The sequence below is a fragment of the Leuciscus leuciscus genome (assembly GCF_965113295.1).
Source record: "Leuciscus leuciscus genome assembly, chromosome: 21".
Classification (NCBI taxonomy): domain Eukaryota; kingdom Metazoa; phylum Chordata; class Actinopteri; order Cypriniformes; family Leuciscidae; genus Leuciscus; species Leuciscus leuciscus.
This window is the reverse complement of record NC_138745.1, coordinates 32,100,411-32,115,709: the sequence shown is the minus strand read 5'-3', so window position 1 is coordinate 32,115,709 and position 15,299 is coordinate 32,100,411. Positions and strand designations below refer to the sequence as shown.

The 15,299-nt window shown below is 37.7% G+C and overlaps 1 protein-coding gene across 1 annotated transcript in view; it reads right to left on the bottom strand.

Moving 5' to 3' along the window:
- LOC309485224 (cadherin-18) overlaps positions 1-15,047 on the bottom strand; it is a 112,782-nt gene extending 97,735 nt beyond the window's left edge. The window contains exon 1 of the mRNA XM_082152004.1: positions 14,698-15,047. The gene's annotated coding sequence lies outside the window, so the exon portion shown is untranslated. The remainder of the gene's footprint in view (positions 1-14,697) is intronic.
- Between the last annotated feature and the right edge of the window lie 252 nt (positions 15,048-15,299).

Genomic DNA, 15,299 nt, shown 5'->3' with positions numbered 1-15,299 from the left:
AGGGATGGGATTCTCCTGTCTTTCTCATCACAGAAGGAGGACACTGCCTCTGAGACAGTCTCCATCTGCTACACTCTGCAGAGAGCCATTTTCACTCTGACAGTCTATTTACCTTTAAAACTCTCTTCATCTCTCTCTCTGTTTCTCTCTCTCCTCGTCTTATTCACTTGCTGCATTGCAGCACACGTTGAGTTATGGTTTCACTGATATCATGTAGCAACAAAAAGCTCTTAACTGTCCTACAGTATATTGGGATGGCCGGAACCTCTACTGGTTGCACATTTCTACCACTGAACCGAATACTGTAAGATTTTGGAGATAGATTTATCTCATACATATCCATGTGCAGGACTGCTTAACAACATTTACACATTAGAACGATTAAGAAACAATGTGAAAATACAGAGCGGTGTGTGACCCAAACAAGTCAAGACGAGGAAGAGCTTTGCACATCATTGAATGCTATTGTATATTCATGTGGCAAATTGTGGAGTTGCAGTACATACATATTTAGTGGTGTGCAATTACAGCTTGGTCTAAAGATGAAATTACTGTTTACAAACACAGTCTCAGTGGCTATACTGATTACTCAGATTAACGTGCTGTTTACATTGAGCTGAAAAAGAAAAGAAAAAAGAAAACTTTTACAAAAGATCAGTATGGATTTGGGCTTCATTAAGTTTAAATCACATTGGTTGATTATAATAATGTATTAGTAAATGTTGAGATCAACATTAAAACGATTAATAAATTCTTTACCAGTATTTTAAATAGTTAGTTCATGTTAACTAATTAACTAATGTTAATAAATGGAATCTTACTGTAAAGTGTTACCGACAAATTTTATTTTAATAATAATCATTTGGATGCGTATTTCAAATATACACAAAAAATAAATAATACAATTAATCATATTAATAAAAAAAGATTTAATTCACCTCATTAAACATTTTATTAATCATTTTATATTATTACTCAAGTTCTTAAAGTATTTTTTTTAATACATAGGCATATATATACACACATGTATATTATATATATATATATATATATATATATATATATATATACATGTATATTATATATATATATATATATATATATATATATATATATATATATATATATATATATATATATGCTATATACACACACACACACACACACACACACATGTATATATACGCCCATACATATATATATATATATGTGTGTGCGTATATATACGTGTGTGTGTGTGTGTGTGTGTGTGTGTGTGTGTATGTGTGTATATATATATATATATATATATATATATATATATATATATACACACATACACACACACACACACACACACGTATATATACGCACACACATATATATACAGTATATAGGCCTATGTATTAAAAAAAAAACTTCTATATTATATATATTGTAAACACAATACAAAATTGCTGTGCATTAACATGCAACATTCATAATTGTGTGTGATAACATCATAACATACACAAAAGAGGTGTAATGGTGCAATGCTTTATGAATATATTAATGGTTGTTTCAGCACCACTTGAAGCCTGTAGTGCATTATAAAATTATTCATAATGCCCCTTTTATTACGCCACTGTGTGTAGTCGCAGGTGTGCATTTATTAGCATTTTAAAATGGCTTTAAAGATGGCTGACACAATGAGAAGTATACGGCATAATGAATGCATTCCAATGAATTAATAAAACCTATATCCTGCAATTTATATTCTAATGTGTATGCAGCAGGTAGAAACCCCACCATCGGAAAGCTTCTTCTATAAAAACAGCATGCGGTGAACTCTGCCCAAAAGCTTGGACAAGCAGGCGCACACCCCATGTGAACAATATTGAAAGAGCGAGAAATAGAGAGATTTCCACGGCACAACCTTTTTCAATTAACACGTGAATGTTGATTTCAGTAACCTACGTGTTTCCTTCCGTATGACATCGTTCTTTTGCGCATGTGGGCACTTCAGGACCAAAATTGTTATGATCAGGCAGCATTACAGGTCAGAAGTCAGATTGGATCAGAACATTCAGAATATTTATCCAGTTCCATCTGGTTGTCATGTATGGAGACGAGTTTGTTGAGGATCAGTCGTGTCGATGAGGCCTTCACATGGGCTGATGAGGCTGTAGTGTGAACATAGCCAATGGCACATTTTCTAACTTCTTTCTCACTCTTAGTGACACCTCCCTTTCCTCCCCTCACATAACATCTCTCATATTATTCCCTATGTGTGATTCGTTTTTGTTCTCAGATCTGGGAGACCGAATTGGCACCTGACTCTCTCATCTGTGTTTTAATACACAGAGAGAGCTCCCTGCTGGGCTCTGAGGTCTTTAACTGCATTTTGGTTGCTAGGAAACAGAAAAGCATCATAAGAGTGGTATCTCTATATGCATATATTCACACAAAATACAAGATGCGATACAGTGCATTATGCCTAAATACAGTATAGAATATAATGGAAAAGGGTCTTACATATTATACCCTGGAGGGGTTCATTTTACGATAATGACCGAATGACTATGTGCACTGTCCAACTTATTACATGGCTATTTACCGATGCATGGTCAAATCACCTAGCGCTCAACCTACTTGTAGCTTTTCTTGAAAAACATGAAAACACCTCTAGGCTACTTAGCAAACAATTTAACGCGTCTTTATCAGTAATACCCTTTCTTCCACGGTACAAATGCTCATGCATCACACTACTTGTTGGTTGGGCCTAGACTCATGATTCACCACTGATGATCAGCATATGGAATGAATAAATGATACATAAATGGGAAGACGGAGAAAGAGAGAACAAAAAGGCTGAAGCTGAAAGGAAGCCCTGGGAATCCATGCAGAAAGATAAAACATATGATTAAATCATGATGTCTCTTAACCGCTATTTAAAACACAGCCTATTTAAACCGAGAACTAATAGACACACAAATTCGAACAGTTTCAAGCACTTATGCTCCTGATTTAGCTCTATTATAGTATACAGTACTATACAGTATGCTGTGCTTTTTATAACCTTCAGATCTTTTCAACATCAAGTTGCATCATTCTCTCCATAAGCAAGTAAAATAACTTATTAATGCACACAAAAATGTTTCCCTAGGTGACCCTCGAGAGCCTGTTTTGTCGCTGGGGAATCTCCGCAGGGCACCAACGCCATCGGAAATGGAAACATCGTCTCTCATTTTTCAGCACAAAGAGCTCCCAGGTGCCTATAGGTGATGACTTTCTGTCCCTGATTTCCTGCTACGTGTCAGAAGGAATGTATAAATAGCCCGTGAGCTGTTCGATTCGTCATGCTTCTGCCCTTTGCAATCGTAATGATTCACACAAGTTTAGATGAATACTGCGAGGTTGGACGGAAAAGTCAAATGGCCATAAACAGGAACAACACTATTGATTATGACAACCGTCCGAGAACCCCTAATGTTACATCATGACAAGCGATAATGCATGATCAATGGCTCTCAACGCCGCTCTGGGTTATGAAACTGATCTGATGATCTTTATGATCTTTGCACACAGCTGCGGTCTATTGAGTTGGTGGATTCTGAAAAAATAATGGTTTCAAAAAGGTTTTACATCTCTTTGCAGTCACAGGAGGATCTTTAGACAGTGACATGGCTCTTTGCAATCCATCTATTAGGGCTGGGTAAAAAATATCCATTTCTCGATTTTAATCGATTCTCATTTTTACGAACCGATATCGATTCTTAAATCCCAAGAATCGATTAGTCATCCTGTTTTCAGTTGATGAATGAATGCAGCATTGTAGCGCACATCCCATCCAATAAATCGCAATAATCTTTGTGCTTTGTTACTATTGATATATAAAACAAAGTCTCAGATTTCAAATTACGTCCATTTTCTTACGAAATTCAAAAAACATAAATACCGTTTTGGCGCTGTGGCGTGAGATCGCTCTGGCTCAGCTCTAGAGAAGCAGCAGAAGCACATGATCTTCTCTTCCGCCTTAATAATACCAGTTACCGCGTGAAATAAACATGAATGAGCATCTAAAAGTGTGTTAAAAGGTAGAGTACAACTTATCGAATTCCGTATCATGTGACATGGAATCGCTCAATCAGTGTTTCAACCGTGGAAAGATGTCAGTAAAACAGCTTGTAAACAATGTCATGTAACGTCACATTTACCTCAGAAAAACCATATCCAGTGACCATAAACTCGTTAGTCAGCTAGAAAAATTAACTCTAGAGAGGAGCATTTTGCTAAATATATGCACCATATTACATATTCATTATAATTTGTAATGTTCTTCAATTTTTGAATGCATGTTTGAATAAATCTGGCAGGTTTTTATGACAGCCACCATTTAAAGGTTTATATTTCATTTAACTTTATTATTATAAAAATAAATAAAAGTGTAATTTAAGTGTTTGTATACAAATCAGTTCATTTTTACCTTCAATATTATAGTTGGCTAATGAAGCCTAGGCTACAACTGACTCCCATAGTTTACAGCATTAGTTAAGAGATTTGTTTTCTTTGAGAAAATTTGCCATGCATTGAACCTGATATCCAAAATAATCAATATTGAATCGAATTGCAATCGAAATCTAAACGAATTGCAAGCTTGTGAATCGAAATCGAATCGAATTGTGAAATTTGTGTCAGTACCCAGCCCTACCATCTATGTATTTGCGTTTCAAAAACCCAAGAATACACTCTTAAAAATAAAGTTTCCAAAAGGGTTTTTCACAGCAGTGCCATCAAAGAATAAGTTTTGGTTCCCCAAAAAACCTTTCAGCAAACAGTTCTTAAAACTAATATTTGTTTTAATTTATTTATTTTTCATAGTATGAAGAACATTTGAACAATCTAAAGAACTGTTGTTCATTATAAAGAACATTTTGTGCAATGGATGTTAAAGGTTCTACATGGAATCATCTATGACAGTTCAGATTTAAGAGTTTAGAAGCAAAACAGTTATTTAAGAAATATATTAATATAACTTGTTTTAATCTATAAACAAACTTTATAATACAGTATAATAGCTAAAAAGCTCAATTCATCTTCTATATATTTAAAGAGGTGGTTGATTATGATTTAACTTTTCTAACTTTAGTTAGTGTGTAATGTTGCAGTTTGAGCATAAACAACATCTGCAAAGTTACAATGCTCAAAGTTCAAAGCAAGGGGAGATTTTTTTTATTAAATTTTTTTATTGCTTTTTAAGGACTACAACAAACGGCTGGTAGGGACTACACGACATTCCTTCCGGGTTAGTGACATCATAGTGACATGTGAATGTGTGAGGTAATCGAAGCTGCTAAGAACGAGCTCTTGAAGCTCTGCCCTCTGCGCCGGGAGCAGCAGCTCATTTGCATTTAAAGGTACAGACACAAAAACAGTCACCTTCAAAAAGTGACAACTTCAAAATGCTATATAAAAATATCTGTGGGGTATTTTGAGCTAAAACTTCACATACACACTCTGGAGACTTATTTTACATCTTGTGAAAAGGGCATTATACCACCCGTTTAATTTGCCCATTGTATCTACATGTCAAATTACCTCTTACAGTAATCTGTCCTCATAGCCACACAGGCTGTGTTTTATATAATCTATATGTAACCCAATTATACCACACAGCGCAACCCATAGCCATTTAGCAGATACTTTTACATTTCCAAGAGAGTGCTGCTCGAAACAGTCTGACTGACTAGAACAGATCAATTTGGACACTGATGAATCAGTGAAACAAACAGTGATATCAGGATCTGCTTCACTCTAATCCAGTCTGGCATACTCCAGTTGCTCTGTCTGGTTAAATTTGGGAAGCACAGTCTCAACTCAGTTGTTGGGGAAGTTACTTTGAAAATACTTTGTAGCATGTCAAACAAGTTAACCACTAGTTTTTTTTGGGGGGGTAAAGGGGGTGATAAAGTGTTATCACCCCCTTTAAGTGATAAAGTATTATCAATCTAGTCTATTAGTTATTAATTTAGTCTTTTTGACTTAAAACATCTTAATATCCTTGAAACAAGACACTGCATAAGATATTAATTGAACTTTATTTTTGTCTTACTGCACTGGTAGGTTTATGTAAACCGGTTTTTATTAAAAAAATGTTTTATCATTTTTTACAACATTACTGTTTTTCCAGTATTTTTGAATGAAGCCTCATTGAGCATAAGATAATTTGAGATAATTTTGAAAATTGTACCGACCCCAAACTTTTGAACAACAAATGTACATATTATTTTAGCTTTATTTACATAAATGCGCTTTATGCATTACATAATGTTTCATAGCGGCTTTACAGTGATAATCAGGTAAAATACAATTAAACATTTTTGTTCCTTAGGTCTGACTCATCATTTAACAAGTCATATTAAACAAATTATGTCAAAATGTTTGCCCAACCCTTGCTATAAGCTACATAGGCTATGTGTAGAGTAAACTGTGAACACTATTAACTTATTTGTAAGTGCTACTCTGTAACAAAATGGCCAACTGAAATGAAAGGCTGTGTTTTGAGTCTTCAGGTTCACAGCAAGCAGACATATGACTGTGGTCTCTAAAATAATCAGCATTGGAGGTTACTAATAATCTGCTACTCTTTCATCACATCTGTTCTACCCTCTATATCTCTCCTTTTCACTATGACACTCACAGAACTGTCTTTTCACCTTCTGTGTTTCCCAAAACAGCTCATTTACATTTAAGCTGCTTCTGAGTGGGTTTCTTTTTCTGTATATCTGCTTCACACCTTCGAACCAAACCTTCCTCAGAGTTTGGGGCACGCTCCCCGTAAGCATCTCTGCTGTTCTTTCTTTGCTTTGTAAAGTACTGCAGCCTATTCTCATATAGTCACAGGTGACTGTACATGTTCGGATGAGTGTGTTATTCCAAAGCAATTAGTATAAATGCACGTTTCCCCTGCAGTCTAATTTACAGCGTGATGTGTGAAGTGGCTTTTGTATCCCATGAGTGTGCTGAATGAGTATGCATGTGTGTGTGTAAAAATTATCCTAGCGAACATTAGTAATGAAATTTGTATCATGGCTGCCTTTTTCCTCTGTTCAGTCAATCAAGAGGTTATTCCAATCTGACAAGACTGCAATAAAAAACAAAAAACTACATGAGACTAAACAGAAAGATACAAGGCCAAAAGCATTATACAGTATTTCAGTGCATAAAACAGTGTTTTATTCACCAACAACCCAAACTAGTTTAGCCAGGTACTAAATGCACTCAAAAAAATAATCTGTTGAACGAACTTAATTAAATTAAGGAAAGGTTTTCCACGAAATTGAATTACATTTTTCCAACAAAATCGAATTAGTTTGAAATAATTTGTTGTAATCTTATTGTATGAATTTAAATTAATTTAGTCATTCCTACTAGATAAAGTTTTGTCAAGTTAACTACATTTAGTTTTTGTCCTGCCTAAATTCACCAACTTTGTAATTTTAGTTAATTCTTTGGTGACTCTATGGTCACTTCTAATGATAGACTCTACTAGTGTTCAATTGAATTAAAACCAGATTTTTTACATAGTAATATAATATTACTTGTGCAGGTCTGTGGTGTACACTATGTGAGGTTTACTCATAGTGTATACTGAGTGCCCATAGCCTGAATACGAGGCTTAAAAGCACAGATAGCACATTACTGAGACCACAGCCCAAACACAGTCGCCACTCTTCTGCATAATGGTAACCACAAAATTCAAAAACATTACAGAAAGTCCTCTAAGTTTCTAACATAACTGAACATTAAACACTAACATTAACTAACAACATCTTTCCATTTACTGAAAAACACATAAAATAACACTTTTTCCCTAAATTGACCCTCTTAATGCAGTCCCTTGCAAAGCATGCTGGGAGCTACAGATCCACTGCCCAGTTAGATGTCAACAACAATGATTCATTTAGTTTTCACACAAATGAATTAGGTTGATTGAACACAATTAAATTAAGTTGTGACAATATTAAACAACCGTGTTACTTTTGCTTATTTTAATTAATTATTTTAACAAGAGGCCAAAATTCTTTTTTTGAGTGACATCCGGTTAAGACGAACGAAAAATATTCATGTTGACTCAATAAAAAAAAATTTGGTAAACCAAATTTTTTAAAAATTACATTGATTACATTTAATGAAATTAAGCTGGAATCATTTCTATGAAGGATTGTGTCGTATATGCTCATTTAAATTAATGAAATTGAACAAAGAGCTAAAATCATTTTTTTGAGTGTGTGCAGAAAAGGCCTGCACTGCATTTCATCATATAGCGCTTTATGCAATGCAGATTTCTTCAAAGTAGCTCCACAGTAATAAACATTAAAATACTGTAATGATCAATGATGCAAACTTCATCAAATGAGACAAAATAATCAAATTCAGCAGTAAAGCAGCTACAGAAGACAACAGTGTTATTATTCAGTTCAAGTCATTTGCAGTAAGTGTTGATTCAGTTCAGTTCAATAACTGTGTAAAGTTCTTTTCTGAGCAAACATTGCTTTTTAAATGTAAATTTGGTTTATCATAAATATAGTGTTCGCTTGCTGCAAGTCACACCATTAGCACCAGTGGAAAGCATTCTGTAATAATGCATTTAAAAAAGGTTTGAGTACATTCCTATTCATCATTTTCAGTCACGTGACTGGCGTGGAGACCTGGCAGACAAAACATTGAACTGCATTACAGGCATGTCAATTTTCAATAAAAAATAAAAAAATAAAAAAATAATATTTTATAACATAGTTTGGGCACTTGTGATCTACCACTTTGCCTTAAAACACATTATTGATGATGCACATTATCTGTTGGCATCACATCAAAACTATGAATAGATCCTGCAAGTAGTTATTTATCCTCTGCATTTCACCACTGGTATCATTTCTTTAGTGAATTGAGCACTAAAATAAGACATTGGAAGCAAATAAATAGTGTTATCAATGGGTGCAATTCATTTTTAATTCATTCAATGAGTCCTCCCACTGTATATTTGAGAGAGAGGGAGATTATTGAGTTGCATGAGTCTATGAGTATGTGTTTTAAAGTGAGCCATATTCTGTTTTACTGAGTTATATCTCTCTCATAACTTGTTCAGTCGCGAGAGCTGCTGAGGAGTGAAGCTCATGGGAAATTCTGAGGAAGGAGACCAGATAAATATGCACAAATGCTAGGAGATTTCAGAAATGACAGAGCGAAAGATAAAGAGTGATAGAGAGATAAATGTGGTGATATAACCTTTGGTGCGGTAAACAAATCAGTTTTATGAATATAGTACTTCCATAAAATACCAATGGTGTCGTGAAATGTCTTAAAGCCCTTAAATGTACCACAATAAATGAGAAATGAAAAAATGATGATGGGGTGAAAAATGAAAGGGTGGATTAAAAGAAAAAGAAAAGGAGAGGGGAAGGAAGATGAAGGAGTGCGGAAAGGAAATACTGTAGATGGAAGAGAATGAGAAGGGAAAAGCAAAGGGAAAAGGAACAAGTTAATGAAAGGGGAAATAAAGGAATGGGAATGTGAAAAGGGTCCCCCCTTAGAAATAAAGGAAAAGGGTGAGAAAGGAAAAGGAAGAAGGAAAATAATGAAAGAGGAAGGAAAATGTGAAAGAAAAATGGAAAGGGAAGAGGAATGGAAATGAAAGGGGAAGGGGAAAATACACCGAAGGGGATAAGGAAAAGAGGAACATGTAGGGAAAATGGAAAGGAAAAGTTGAAGGGATGAGAAGGTAAAGGGTAGCAGAAAAGAAATTAAAGGGAACGGACGAGAAGGGGAAAATGGAGGAAAATAAGAAAGGACAAGAAAGGAAAAGGGAAGAGGAAAAGAGAGGAAAAGGTGAAAGAAGGCAAGAAGGGAACGGGAAGGGAAATGGAAATGAAAGGGGAGGGGAGGGGAGGGGAGGGGAGGGGAGGGGAGGGGGGAAATTAAAACTACAGGGAGGAAAAAGCAACAAGAAAGGGAAAAGGGAAATAAGCAGAAAATAAAACAGGAAAAGAAAAGTGACAGGACCAGGAATGAGGTTAAAAGAGATAAGGAAAGATATAAAGTAAGAAGGGAAGGGATGAGAAGGGAAAGGGAAGAGGAAAATAAATTAAAGGGGAAGGAAAGGGTGAAAAAAGGAAAAGAGGGATGGACATGAAAGGGGAAGGGGCAAACAAAACTAAAGGGAATAGGGACAAGAGGAACATGAATGAAGAATGAGAAAAGAAAAAAAAAGGAGCAGGAAATAATAGGAAAGTAGTTGAAAGGGAAAAGGTAGATATAAGAAGGAAATAAAAGCGGAAAAGAAAAGGGAAAGAACTGTGAAAGAAGTTGAAAGGGAAAAGGAAGATATAAGAATGGGCAATGAAAGGGGGGAAGGGATGTGAAGGGAAAGATAAGAGGACAAAAAATAAAAGAGGAATGAAATGAAAAGAGAAAAACAATTAAAGGGAAATGAGACAGTGAAAAATGTAAAGGGAAGAGAAATGGAAAGAGAAAAAAATGTCAGAGGGAGAGGAAAACAAGGGGAAAGAAAAGGGAAAGAAGATGGTTCAGGATGAGAAAGGAAGTATGGTACAACATATAGAACAACATATTCAAGATAGAGAAGAAAAGGAAAGACAGGAAAAAGACAAGGAACAGTAGAAATAAACAACGAAAGGATGAAGACTGCATGTGCCATCACTGGCTCTCTGTGATCCAAGCTCATGTTTCATCTACATTCTTCTTTTTTACCGAGACAAATCGGTACTTTCATGACAACCATAAGCATCCTTAACAATCTTACACAGCAGGATAATCACTTCTTTTTGTCTCCATAACAATGTTTCTCTCCTCAAAGTGCTGTTTGAAATCACTGCCTCAACACTTAGCAATAAGCCACACAGTATTTGTCTTGCGCAGACATGCTAACACAACAAAACAGAGAAGTATAGACATTAGCCTCCTGCAGGCAAAGCCAAATCAGCCTCCAATGCTAGTTTAATTCACGCTATTAATGACTTTCTGTGAACTGTGACACAGGCAAGATTTAGCATCAAGAGTATTTGCTTAATTAAAGGGCTACAGGAAGTAATGAGCTGTCTGGACTAGAAAGCTGTGTATTCCTGCTCTATTAGGACGAGTCAGCTGTGCGAATGATGAATTAGAGGAGCAGTATCACAGGTCTGAAGGTTATAACATCTCAAGGGCTTCATTCACTAACTGACACTTTGGTTCCCTTTCGAGAACGTTCACTTCGTATTGCGTAGCTATACGCAGTGAGAAAACTCCTTTTCTCGAGAATATTGAAGCCTTTATTTTAAAACGCAGTGCAGCTGCACAACCAGCACAATGCAGAGCAGACTAGCGCGCTGGTTGGCTGGGCAGCGGGAACGGCACAAACCTATGGCGAAGCAGCGAGGACGCGCGAGTCTACCAGGGCACTTCACGCCGAAGCGCGCCAGAATGGACGTGGCTGCTGACTCAACGCATTCTCATCCTAGGGCGTCATATACTGACACTTTTGACATTTCGTCTACATCCAACGCACATGGCACCCTTTAGCGTCAATATGACACGCACAGAGCTTTGTTCGGTTATGGGTAGGTTTAGGTCTGGGGTAGGGTTAGGGTTAGGGTTAGACCGCTAGGAGGCGCCTTCTGGCCCATATCTATCTGTGTCTCATATTGACGCTAAAGGGTGCCATGTGCGTTGGATGTAGACGAAATGTCAAAAGTGTCAAGTATATGACGCCTTGGGATGAGATCGGGCTGGCTGACTATATAAGCGGCCCATTTTGCCATAGATCTTAATCTCCTTAATCTCCTTCAGCGACCGACTACGTCTTCGCTGACTCTTCTGAAGCCTTCGCCTCGCCGTCGACTAGCCCAGCAGCGGAACGAGCGACTCTGCCTTCCTGCTTCAGCAGCTCGGCGCCACTCTCCTGATTCGCCGTTTCCCTGCGGCCATCCGCCGAATGCATATCCTTTCACAAGCCTTCAAGTGCTTGCTGCTGCAGCGCTTGTAAAAAAAGAGCAAATTTCTCTTATGACGTTGCTACAAATGTCACGCGCTGACTGCACGGCATGCAGGGCCCCCCTAGATATTATTGTGAAGAGTGCGCTTCCTGCCTGGGCCTCGGACACGCAGAAGCAGCACTCAAGCATTGCGAGAGCATGCCACTTGCCTCTTTGCGCTCGCGGCTAGCTCTCCTTACTTCGGAGCCTTCGAGGGGCCCGGAGCCCTGAGGGGCTCAAGCCTCTGATATCCTATTTGCGGGGCCCGACTCTGTCTCGTCCCCGTTGGACTCTGACTTTAGTTCTACTATGAGCCTTGGGCCACGTAGCCCTAGGCAATGGTTCAGAGCGAAGTCTTCAGCTAATAGCACGCCGTTTTAAAATGGGTGACCACTGCGTATAGCTACGCAATATGAAGAAAACGTTCTCGAAAGGGAACGTACTCGGTTACTCACGTAACCTCGGTTCCCTGAGAGTAGGGAACGAGTATTGCGTCGCCGGCCGTTCTATTAAGCTGCACTTCAGGTCTGTCGCTTCAGTCGATTTAACCTGATTCCTATGGCGAAATGGGGCGCTTATATAGTCAGCAGCCACGCCCATTCGGGCGCGCTTCTGGCGCGTCCTCACTGCTTCGCCATAGGTTTGTGCCGTTCCCGCAGCCCAGCCAACCAGCGCGCTAGTCTGCTCTGCATTGTGCTGGATGTGCAGCTGCACTGCGTTTTAAAATAAAGGCTTCAATATTCTCGAGAAAAGGAGTTTTCCTACTTCGTATAGCTACGCAGTACTCGTTCCCTGCTCTCGGGGAACCGAGGTTACGTTAGTAACCGAGTACGTTTCTGCTTTGTTTGGTGTGAACCGCCTTTCAGAAGTTAACAGGGTGAAGGTTCAAAGATTGATTTATTATGTGGCTTTTATTTAACACCGCATGTCCTCATGAGAAGACCCTTCAAAATGGTTAATTTGGTTGTCAGTGGCTGCATTTACTAATGTCTGTAGACTTCTCTCAATGAAGCACTCAAATGGCCATTACTGGCAGTATATAGATTCCAGATGGAAATTCCAATATTAATAATAATAATAATTAAATGTGTGTGTATATATATATATATATATATATATATATATATATATATATATATATATATATATATATATACACATTTAATTATTTAATTATTATTATCTTCTTCATTGGTTCATTTGAATGCCCTATATATATAAATATTGAAATATTTATATACAATTCATTATAGTACATAGGTTTAAACTTAGTATCACTCAAAAATAACAAAATAAAATATAATCATAATAATTACTATTATTATTTGTTCATATTGTTTATGTTTTTTATTTATACATATTTAAATATTTTCATTTACATGTTTTTTATTTATATAATTCATTAGGCCTATATTAAGTATAAGTTTATAAATTTTAACTTGACTAGAATGTATTATTATTGTTGTATAATAATAATAATAATAATAATACATTATTATTATTATAAAAAAAGAAGAAAATGTGTTAGTAGCGTGGTTTAGCATTTAGTGCATGTACTTCAGACATGTTGAGCAGAACATGCAGGTTTGAATCTGCCATGTCTTGATTCCATTCCTGCTCTCTAATGTCTTTAGTTTTTGACTAAAAGTGGCCTCACAGCTCTGTCATGCATTGTCATAATGAAGTAACAGGATGTGAAGAATCACTAAATTGTCCTTTTGGAAACGACCACATCATTTCCATACATAACTAGGCCTGTATGTCACTCAGCTGAGGGTGATTTACACAGCCAAACGCTGCTGTTCTCTGCTGAGAATCAAATCCCTCTCAAACCCTTCAACCAACTCCTCTGCAAAGTGGCCCAAATTGAATCATTTCAGAAGAAGGAGCCGAGAACGGATGCTCACCACACACAGCAGACTCAAAAAGCTTTCTTTATCTCTTTTCACGGTCGTTTTCTTTCTATCTCATGAAATCTTCCATTTAACCCACTGACAGTCCGACAGCACACACTCTGTTTCGAACCACAAGCATCCTTTCAGAGGCTGTAATAGAGCAACGCTGTGTCTCGAACAGCAAACAGCTTTGTGTGCACATCTCTGTGTGTGTGAGGAGGGTGTACCAATGAGAAAACAAGCTGCCTTAGAAGAAAAGTGGCATGAAGCAGAAAGAAAGACAGACCTGGCAGACACTACACCACACACACACACACACACACACACACACACACAAACAGACCGTGCTCCAGTAACTTCTTCTCTGGCAGTGGAATCTGCCCAAACATTATTAGCATTCATCATGATCTCTTCCTCTCCTTTGGTCTGGGTGACGGCGCGACCCTGGCTCAGAGCTCCAGCCGAGCGCTGGATTTTAAGTGCGTCTGTAAGAAGATAAGCCTTATAAGCCGCAGACATGCACCTCTCAACTGTGTCTGGAAATCTGATGAAGCGCACATCATCTCATACGCAGCTGAACGCAGTCTGTAGAAGGTTTAGTTCACACGGCGCAGCGGGAGATCCTCAACAGATACTGAACACTCTGAATACAGATCTCTTTTATCCTGATGTCGACTCCTTGTCTCCTGCATGCTTGAATATAGCATTTCTCACTTTCTCTAGTCAGACTTCCTTCAGATAACTCACTCTCTCTCATACTACACAAAACACATTCGGTATGATGCACAAGAATAGAAAATGTTCCACATTACCTAATGATATAAGTCCACAAATGTCTCTTTGCCTCCGGTGCGTTCCGTAAAGTTTCCAAACAGACTTTCTGTCCCATGCGTACCATTGTCACCGCGCGTCTGCGCTCCCTTGTGGAGCGTGTGCTGCTCTGATCGGATCAGGATGTGTGTGTGGGAGAATCCTCTCTCACTCCTCCGCTGCAGCAGCTCAGGCGAGCCGAGAGATGCGATTGGCCGTCTCAGAGCTCACGGAGCGTCCGTCATGCGTGCGCCAGCCCTCGATGCTTCTCGTGCTCTCTCTCTCTCTCTCTCTCTCTCTCTGGCTCTATTTCTAACCGCCTGCATACACTGCATGCATACCAGCACAAACCATTAATTTCATTTTCTTCGATCATATTAATATTATCACCATTAGCATTTCATTTTCATTTGATTTTTGTCTGTCCCCCCCCTCCCCTCCTGTAAGGTCTGTCTTTTTTTTAAACACATTTTATTACTCTCCACTCAAGGCTGGATTGACACTGTTGTCTAATTTTGTCTAATAATAAAGACAGACTGAATTATATTTGGGACACTTTCAAATGTGGTAATGAATCTGATATTTGGTCATTTTAGTTTTTACC